Source organism: Oncorhynchus clarkii, chromosome 24, assembly GCF_045791955.1.
Source record: "Oncorhynchus clarkii lewisi isolate Uvic-CL-2024 chromosome 24, UVic_Ocla_1.0, whole genome shotgun sequence".
NCBI classification, from domain to species: domain Eukaryota; kingdom Metazoa; phylum Chordata; class Actinopteri; order Salmoniformes; family Salmonidae; genus Oncorhynchus; species Oncorhynchus clarkii.
Window position 1 is genome coordinate 10,215,081 of NC_092170.1, and position 10,795 is coordinate 10,225,875.

Sequence of the window (10,795 nt, forward strand, 5' to 3'; positions counted from 1 at the left end):
AGGAAGAAGTAAGCCTGAGGATTTTGATAAGAAACTGTTCTGAGAAAGCTCAAACAGTATTATGCCTACATTTACCTATACTATTTTCACCATGAGTGAAAATCTGCCACTTACCTAGGTTTTGTATGTGATTCAACATATTGGGGAGAAGTGGACTTGCACTCAAGCTGCTTCAACGGGAACACACACACTTATCCCCATCCCTACTCCACACACACACACACACACACACACACACACACATCTGCCCACTTCCTCTCTTGTTTCTGCTATCTAGAATAATTGGGGAACACTTGTCAATGGAAAAACAGATAAACATGTTGTTCAGTGTTCGCTAATTACTCGTGTGGCCTCAAGGCAAAACCCCGGGCTGCATTCCACTCTTATTCCTCCGCAAATGGCATTGTAGACTTATTGTCTGGTTATTGCTTTTCTTTAGCAGTATCAGGAGAAAATACAGTCAATTAGGACATGTTAGCCTCTATTGCGGTATCATATGGTTGTTAGCCATTGGAAAAGTTCTGCTCCTTCCTCAATGGAGAATACAGTGTAACTTTCAGTTTCTGGGTCTGTACTGTGTCTTGTTACACTACAGCTATCCATTTGTTGGCTCGCTCTCAATCACTCACTCATCATTCGTAAGCCCTCATGCATGTGTGCACGCACTTAGACACATGTCAAGTTTTTGATGTGCTGTCTGAAGAAGTTTGAGACTTTCAGGATTGTATGAACTCTGACAGTTTTATTGTGACTGGTTGATCAAACTCTCTTACCACAGCAGGACTGATGTGCCCATGGGGTCCTACTTCTTTCTTGACGTTCAATGAGAATTGGCTTGATAGTGTTTAGTACAGGGCTCACATCACAACATGACATAACTAATTCCAGTATATGTATTTAATCCCTGAATTTAAAACATTATGTCTCGAGCTACAGTTGAAGTCGGAAGTTTTACATACACTTTAGCCAAATACATTTAAAACTTGTTGAGGATAGGGGGCAGTATTTTCACTTTGGATGTATTGCGTGCCCATAGTGAACTGCATCCTACTCTGTCCTAGATTGCTAATATATGCATATTATTATTACTATTGGATAGAAAACACTCTGAAGTTTCTAAAACTGTTTGAATTATGTCTGTGAGTATAACAGAACTTATAGGGCAGGCAATCTTCCAAACAAGAAGTGAAATTCTGAATGTGGGTCAAATTTGACGTCATCGCCCCTTCCTTTCCAAACAAGATATGGATCTGGTAGCACTTCCTACGCCTTCCACTAGATGTCCTCATTCAGTAGAATGTGGAATGGAGCTTCTGGTGTGAACTTTGACCGAATGGGAGGGGAAATAGTCACGGTCTTGGCAGAATGCAATTTCCCTGTGGCGCATTTCTCTGTGGGTGCCACTGTCATTCCATTTGGCTGCAGATGAAAACGTATGATCCGGTTGGAACGTTATTGGATATATATGAAAATAACATCCTGAAGATTGATTCTCTACTTAGTTTGACCAGTTTATTTGACCTGGAATATATATTTTTGAAGTTTTCGTGTGAGTTGTCCTGGACCAGCGTCAGCTTTTGGGCACGTGAGCTGAAAGTGCTAGCAAATGCAGCTAATTGGACACTAGTATTGGACATTATGGAACAAAACAATGATTTATTGTGGAACTAGGACTCCTTGCACTGCATTCTGATGAAAGATCATCAAAGGTAAGGGAATATTTATGATGTAATTTCGTATTTCTGTTGACTCCAACACGGCGGAGAAATACTTTTACGTCTGAGCGCTGTCTCATTATTGCATGGTAGGCTTTTTTCGTAACGTTTTAAAAAAATCTGACACAGCGGTTGCATTAAGAACCAGTGTATTTTTAATTATATGTAGAACATGTATCTTTAGTCAAAGTTTATGATGAGTATTTCTGTTATCTGGCGTAGCTTTCTATAATTCCTCTGGATATTTTGGAGGCATTTCTGAACATGGCGTCAATGTAAACCGAGATTTGTGGATATAAATGTGCATATTATTGAGCAAAACATAAATGTATTGTGTAACATGTCATATGAGTGTCATTTGATGAAGATTTTCAAAAGGTTTGTGATTAATTTTATTTCTAATCCTGCTTTTGTGACGCTATCTTTGGCTGGAAAAAAATGGCTGCGTTTTTCCTTTGAGTTGGTGGTGGTCTAACATAAATATATGTTGTTTTCGCTGTAAAACATTAAAAAAATCGGACATGATGGGTAGATGAACAAGATGTTTATATTTCATTTGCTGTATTGGACTTGTTAACTTCTTGATACTACCCATCCCGGATCCGTGAGCGGAATCATCGCCTCAAACTAATTAGCATAACGCAGCGGACATAAATATCCCTAGAAAATGTTCCTATTCATGAAAATCACAAATGAAATATATTGAGACACAACTTAGCCTTTTGTTAATCACACTGTCATCTCAGATTTTCAAAATATGCTTTACAGCCAACGCTAGACAAGCATTTGTGTAAGTTTATCATAGCCTAGCATAGCATTATTCCCTGCTAGCAGCAGGCAACATTTTCACGAAAATAAGAAAAGCAATCAAATTAAATCATTTACCTTTTGAAGAACTTCAGATGTTTTCACTCACGAGACTCCCAGTTAGAATAGCAAATGTTCCTTTTTTCCAAAAATGTTATTTTTGTAGGCGAAATAGCTCCGTTTGTTCTTCACATTTGGCTGAGAAATCGACTGGAAAATGCGGTCACTGCAACGCCAAACTTTTTTCCGAACTTTTTTTTTTTAACCTCTCTGATCTCCCCATCCCGGATCCGGTATCAGGAATACAGACTCAAGCTCATTACCATAACGCAACGTTAACTATTCATGAAAATCGCAAATTAAATGAAATAAATATGCCATCTCTCAAGCTTAGCCTTTTGTAAACAACACTGTCATCTCAGATTTTCAAAATATGCTTCTCAACCATAGGAAAATAATAATTTGTGTAAAAGTAGCTAGCTAGCGTAGCATTTAGCGTTAGCATTAGCGTTAGCATCCAGCACGCAACATTTCAACAAAAACATAAAAGCCTTCAAATAAAATCATTTACCTTTGAAGAACTTCTGATGTTTTCAATGAGGATACTCTCAGTTAGATAGCAGATGCTCAGTTTTTCCAAAAAGATTCTTTGTGTATTAGAAATAGCTCAGTTTTATACATCACATTTGGCTACCAAAAAACCAGAAAATTCAGTCCTCAAAACGCGAACTTTTTTCCAAATTAACTCCATAATATCGACTGAAAACATGGCAAACGTTGTTTAGAATCAATCCTCAAGGTGTTTTTCACATATCTCTTCATTGATATATCGTTCTTGGGAGCATGGTTTCTCCCCTCAATCAAATGGAAAAGTACAAGCAGCTGGCAATTGCGCACCGAATTCCACGCAGGACACCAGGCGGACACTTGGAAAATGTAGTCTCTTATGGTCAATCTTCCAATGATATGCCTACAAATACGTCACAATGCTGCTAACACCTTGGGGGAACGACAGAAAGTGTAGGCTCATTCCTTGCGCAATCACAGCCATATAAGGAGACAATGGAAAACAGAGCTTCAGAAATTCTGCTCATTTCCTGGTTGACGCATCATCTTGGTTTCGCCTGTAGAATGAGTTCTGGGGCACTTACAGACAATATCTTTGCAGATTCTGAAACTTCAGAGTGTTTTCTTTCAAAAACTGTCAAGAATATGCATAGTCGAGCATCTTTTCGTGACAAAATATCGCGCTTAAAACGGGAACGTTTTTTATCCAAAAATGAAATAGCGCCCCTAGAGATCCAACAGGTTAACTCCATAATATCGACAGAAACATGGCAAACGTTGTTTAGAATCAATCCTCAAGGTGTTTTTCACATATCTATTCGATAATATATCCACCGGGACAATTGGTTTCTCATTAGAAGCGATTGTAATAATAGCTACTTCTGTACTTTATGCAAGATTTTCTGCGGGAGCCATCATGTGACCACTTGCTCAATGTGGTCCCTTACGGCTATTCTTCAACATAAATGCGTAAAAAGACATCACAATGCTGTAGAAACCTTGGGGAATACGTAGAAAGCGTAAGCTCATTCGTAGCCCATTCACAGCCATAGAAGGAGTCATTGGCACGCAGCGCTTTCAAAATATGGGGCACTTCCTGATTGGATTTTTATCTGGATTTCGCCTGTAACATCAGTTCTGTTGCACTCACAGACAATATCTTTGCAGTTTTGGAAACGTTAGAGTGTTTTCTATCCAAAGCTGTCAATTATATGCATAGTCGAGCATCTTGTCGTGACAAAATATCCCGTTTAAAACGGGAACGTTTTTTATCCAAAAATAAAAATACTGCCCCTAGTTACAAAAGGTTAATGTGTGAAAGTTAAATATTTCTAAAGAATATTTTTGAATTCCCTGCGCCACCTTTACGCTTTCTACGTATTCCCCAAGGTTTCTACAGCATTGTGATGTCGGGGATCGCCTTGCCATAACAGGTTTTAAACTCAGTTTTTCATAATTCCTGACATTTAAACCTAGTAAAAATTCATTGTCTTAGGTCAGTTCGATTTCTTTCAGCTTTTATTTCTTTCATCACATTCCAAGTGGGTCAGAAGTTTACATACACTCAATTAGTATTTGGTAGCATTGGCTTTCAATTGTTTAACTTGAGTCAAACATTTCAGTTAGCCTTCCACAAGCTTCCCACAATAAGTTGGGTGAATTTTGGCCCATTCTTCCTGACAGGGCTGGTGTAGCTGAGTCAGGTTTGTAGGCCTCTTTGCTGGCACACACTTTTTCAGTTCTGCTCACACATTTTCTATAGGATTGAGGTCAGGGCTTTGTGATGGCTACTCCAATACATTGACTTTGTTGTCCTTAAGCCATTTTGCCACAACTTTGGAAGTATGCTTGGGTATGCAATGTCCATTTGGAAGACCCATTTGCGAACAAGCTTTAACTTCCTGACTGATGTCTTGAGATGTTGCTTCAATATATCCACATAATTTTATTTTCTCATGAAGCCATCTATTTTGTGAAGTGCACCAGTCCCTCCTGCAGCAAAGCACCCCCCACAACATGATGCTGCCACACCCGTGCTTCACGGTTGGGATGGTGTTCTTCGGCTTGCAAGCCTACCCCTTATTCCTCCAAACATAATGATGGTCATTATGGCCAAACAGTTCTATTTTTATTTCATCAGACCAGAGGACATTTCTCCAAAAAGTAAGATCTTTGTCCCCATGTGCAGTTGCAAACCGTAGTCTGGCTTTTTTATGGCGGTTTTGGAGCAGTGGCTTCTTCCTTGCTGAGCGGCCTTTCAGGTTATGTCGATATAGGACTTGTTTTACTGTGGATATAGATACTTTTGTACCTGTTTCCTCCAGCATCTTCACAAGGTCTTTTGCTGTTGTTCTAGGATTGATTTGCACCTTTCGCACCAAAGTACGTTCATCTCTAGGAGACTGAACGCGTCTCCTTCCTGATTGGTATGACGGCTGCGTGGTCCCATGGTGTTTATACTTGCGTACTATTGTTTGTATAGATGAACGTGGTACCTTCAGGTGTTTGGAAATTGCTCCCAAGGATGAACCAGGCTTGTGGAGGTTTACATTTTTTTTCTGAGGTCTTGGCTGATTTCTTTTGATTTTCCAATGATGTCAAGCAAAGAGGCACTGAGTTTGAATTTCAAGGTAGGTCTTGAAATACATCTACAGGTACACCTCCAATTGACTCAAATTATGTCAATTAGCCTATCAGAAGCTTCTAAAGTCATGGCATCCTTTTCTGGAACTTTCCCAGCTGTTTAAAGACACAGTCAACTTAGTGTATGTAAACGTCTAACACACTGGAATTGTGATACAGTGAATTATAAGTGAAATAATCTGTAAGCAAACAATTGTTGAAAAATTACTTGTCATGCACAAAGTAGATGTCCTAACCGACTTACCAAAACTGTACTTTGTTAACAAGAAACTTGTGGAGTGGTTGAAAAACTAGTTTTAGGGGCCTCCCGGGTGGCGCAGTGGTTAAGGGCTCTGTACTGCAGCGCCAGCTGTGCCACCAGAGACTCTGGGTATGCGCCCAGGCTCTGTCATAACCGGCCGCGACCGGGAGGTCCGTGGGGTGACGCACAATTGGCCTAGTGTCGTCCGGGTTAGGGAGGGTTTGGCCGGTAGGGAAATCCTTGTCTCATCGCGCACCTGAGACTCCTGTGACGGGCCGGGCGCAGTGCGCGCTAACCAAGGTTGCCAGGTGCACGGTGTTTCCTCCGAACACATTGGCGCTGTGTTAAGAAGCAGTGCGGCTTGGTTGGGTTGTGTATCGGAGGACGCATGACTTTCAACCTTTGTCTCTCCCGAGCCCGTACGGGAGTTGTAGCGATGAGACAAGATAGTACTACTAAACAATTGGATACCACGAAATTGGGGAGAAAAAAGGGGTCAAATTCAAAACAAAAACAAAACAAAGCAACAACAACAAAAAGCGAGTTTTAATGACTCCAACATAAGTGTGTGTAAACCTCCGACTTCAACTGTATATTTATCACTTTGGATATAGGCATTTTACACTTTTTAGAGCTGTTTCCTCGAAGCCACATCTCTGTGGTAGATATTTAAATCAATAAAACGTATCTGTGTTCTGTTTGCCATGTTGTCCCCCAAGGGTCAGGATCTATTACATTCTGCAGTCTAACACAGTGCTGTGCCATATTTACAGTCTCCGGTTACAGTATACTTAGCCACCTACAGCAGTGTTTGAAAATTATGTGGATATGAGGTGGATATGCACTCCTCAAACTAGGTGACCCAAAAACCCCATTGTTTAATTATACTTACTCAGAACCACCAACAACCTCTATACATTGAAGTCATTTCCCACAAGTTGTTAACAGATGTCTCAACATCTTCACTTTTCTGTGTCATGGCTCCCATTGTTGAACTTGGTAGCAAGTTTTTTTTTTTTCTTACATTTTCCATACATGTTGATCCAGCTCTATGCAAATGTCTCATTCTATTTAAGCAATCACAAGCATACACTCACCCAGAAACCTCACTGTCTGACCCTCTGATCACAGGAAGCGATTTGACATAATGTCATTTTACTGGTGTAGACAGGGTCAATTGCTTTCCCTTTCTATTTAGTCCTGTATTGGGGTGGCACAGCCCTGTGAGCTTCTGTACGAAGGCTTTATCAGTAGTTCTTGGCCCAGTGTGCATCACATTGACAGGGGAACTCAGTAGCTAACATGATTACTGGTAACGTGGCTAGTAAGGCTGAAATGTTTTCAGCAGCCAAATGTTGTTTTGTCCTCTTTTCTCCTGTAAGTGCATCTCCAGTGCTTCTTCCTGGAAGGCCTCACCAAGTTTGTATAGGTTTTGAAACGCTATCTTCAATTTGGTGGGTTCAGGAATAAACCGGGTTCTCATCGATACACACATTGGGGGCTCAATTCAATCTGTATCACTGAAGCATTACAGATTGCACGCAAAACATTGTTACGGTCATTTCCGATTGAGCCGACAAAAATGCAGTGTTGTCCGTGAATTCAGTCTCTGCTACTGCAGGAGCATTGCTTTTACAATAAGGATTGAATAGAGCCCTAGGTTTTTATGTCATTGACACTTATCAACTGTTACCCCATAATTTGTACAATGCATAGGTGTCTCAAGTATAGTTGCCACTTTAATAGAGACTTCACATTCATATTGCCCTGGTATTTCTGTTACGGGAACTATATTTCTCTACTTTTATGAAACACATTAGAATAAGTAGCCATGGAATGACTCTTGAAGTTGTCCATGCCAAATACAGTATGATACCTGAGCAGACATTTTCCCCAAAAAGCTGGAAAACAAAGATTTTGCCAGCTCCTATGACACCTTTGGGTCTATACTGCAGGCTCCCTAATTTATTTTGGCAGGGAACTGTCGTTTTTTCTCTTCTTCCACTTGTCAACCTACATTGTGTGAAGTGTTTGTCTGACCCCTGTCTCTCTCTCTTTCTCTCCCTATGTGTGTGGGTGTGTGTGTTTTTGTTTAGAAACCTTTCAAAATATAGGAGAGATGTGACGTGATGCTTGGAAAACGCTTTCACTCACATGTGCCGAGAGTAGGTGCAGTGTATATTAGGGATGACCACAACAATATAATAATTTGGATTCAATTGGTTTTACTCTGATTCAAATAACTTTTTGCTGATATGTGTATTCACATAATCATGTTTTTGCATGGAATACGTCTCTATCAACATTCCAGAGAGTGCAAAGGGAGCCCAAAATGTGTCTGTTGCAGATGGAAAAACAAAGCCGCGAGAACGAGTTTTGATCAGTCATAATGTTGAATTTTGTAAATGTAAAATGATAAGTTGTTGCCTCACCATTTTCCGAAGTTATTAGACGTTATTAGACGGAGCTTTTGTTCAGTTGAGAAATACCAGAGTTTTGGCGCGTGTACAGCCGACTAGCAATAGCTAATGTTATAAATCATGGCCACTTAAGAAATGTTCAATTGTTGATTTGGGGATGGGGTGTTACTCACTCTGACATGCAGTGCCTTTGGAAAGTATTCAGAACCCTTGACGTTTTCCACATTTTGTTACGTTACATACAGCCTTATTCTAAAATTGATTAAATAAAAAGAATCTGTATCAATCTACACACAATAGCTCCTGCATGTCAGAGCAAAAACCAAGCCATGAGGTCAAAGGAATTGTACCTAGAGCTCCGAGACAGGATTGTGTCGAGGCATAGGTCTTGGGAAGGGTACCAACAAATTTCTGCAGCGTTGAAGGTCCCCAAGAACACAGTTGCTTCCATCAATCTTAAATGGAGGAAGTTTGGAACCGCCAAGAGCTGGCTGCCCAGCCAAACTGAGGAATCGGAGGAGGGAGGTGACCAAGAACCTGATGGTCACTCTGACAGAGCTCCAGAGTTCCTCTGTGGGGATAGGAGAACATTCCAGAAGGACAACCATCTCTGCAGCACTCCACCAATCAGGCCTTTATGGTAGAGTGACGAGATGGAATTCACTCCTCAGTAAAAGGCGCATGACAGCCCGATTGGAGTTTGCCAAAAGGCACCTCAATACTCTCAGACCATGAGAAACAACATTCTCTGGTGTGATGAAACCATCATTGAACTCTTTGGCCTGAATGCCAAGTGTCACGTTTGGAGGAAACCTAGCACCATCCCTACGGGGAGGCATGGTGGTGGCAACGTCATGCTGTGGGGATGTTTTTCAGCAGCAGGGACTAGGAGACTAGTCAGGTTCGAGGCAAAGATCAACAGAGCAATGAACAGAGAGATCCTTGATGAAAACCTGCTCCAGAGCGCTCAGGATCTTAGACTGGGTCGAAGGTTCACCTTCCAACACTTCCAATGTTTTTGCTTGTGCTTCTAATTCTGAAAGTGCAGCAATATCTAACAAGTAATCTAACAATTCCACAACAACTACCTAATAAACACAAATCTAAGTAAAGGAATTAAATAAGAATTAAATAAATATATGGATGAGCAAGGACAGAGCGGCATAGACAAGATGCGATAGATGGTATAAAATACAGTATATACATGTGAGATGAGTAATGCAATATATTTTAACATTATTAAAGTGGCATTATTAAAGTGACTAGTGATCCATTTATTAAAGTGGCCAATGATTTCAAGTCTGTATGTAGTCCGCAGCGCCTCTGTGTTAGTGACAGCTGTTTAACAGTCTGATGGCCTTGAGATAGAAGATGTACTGACTTTGCCTTCTGGACCGTAGCGGGGTGAACAGGCAGTGGCTCGGGGGGTTGTTGTCCTTGATGATCTTTTTGGCCTTCCTGTGACATCGGGTGCTGTAGATGTCCTGGAGCACAGATAGTTTGCCCCCGGTGAGGCATTGTGCAGACCGCACCACCCTCTGGAGAGCCCTGCGGTTGTGGGCAGTGCAGTTGCCATACCAGGCGGTGATACAGCCCAACAGGATGCTCTCAATTGTGCATCTGTGAAGGTTTGTGAGGGTTTTTGGTGACAAGCCAAATTTCTTCAGCCTCCTGAGGAGGCCAAGCCAAATTTCTTCAGCCTCCTGAAGAGGAGTTTGTCCATTTTGGTGCTCCCTCTGCTGTTTCCTGAAGTCCAAGAGGTTGTTTTCCTGACACCACCCTCTGAGAGCCCTCACCTCCTCCCTGTAGGCTGTCTCGTCATTGTTGGTAATCAAGCCTACCACTGTAGTGTCGTCTGCAAACTTGATGATTGAGTTGGAGGCGTGCATGGCCACGCAGTCGTCGGTGAATAGGGAGTACAGGAGGGGGCTGAGCATGCACCATTGTGGGGCCCCAGTGTTGAGGATCAGCAAAGTGGTGATGCTGTTTCCTACCTTCCCCACCTGGGTGCGGCCCGTCGGGAAGTCCAGGACCCAATTGCACAGGGCGGGGTTGTGGCCCAGGGCCTCAAGCTTAATGATGAGCTTGGAGGGTACTATGGTGTTGAATGCTGAGCTGTAGTCAATGAACAGCATTCTTACATAGGTATTCCTCTTAGGGCAGTGTGATGGCGATTGCATCGTCTGTGGAGCTATTGGGGCGGTAAGCAAATTGAAGTGGGTCTAGTGTGACCGGTAAGTTGGAGGTGATATGATCCTTGACTAGTCTCTCAAAGCACTTCATGATGACAAAAGTGAGTGCTGTGGGGCGGTAATCATATAGTTGAGTTACTTTTGCATTCTAGGGTACAAGAACAATGGTGGCCATCTTGAAGCATGTGGGGACAGCAGACTGGGATAGGG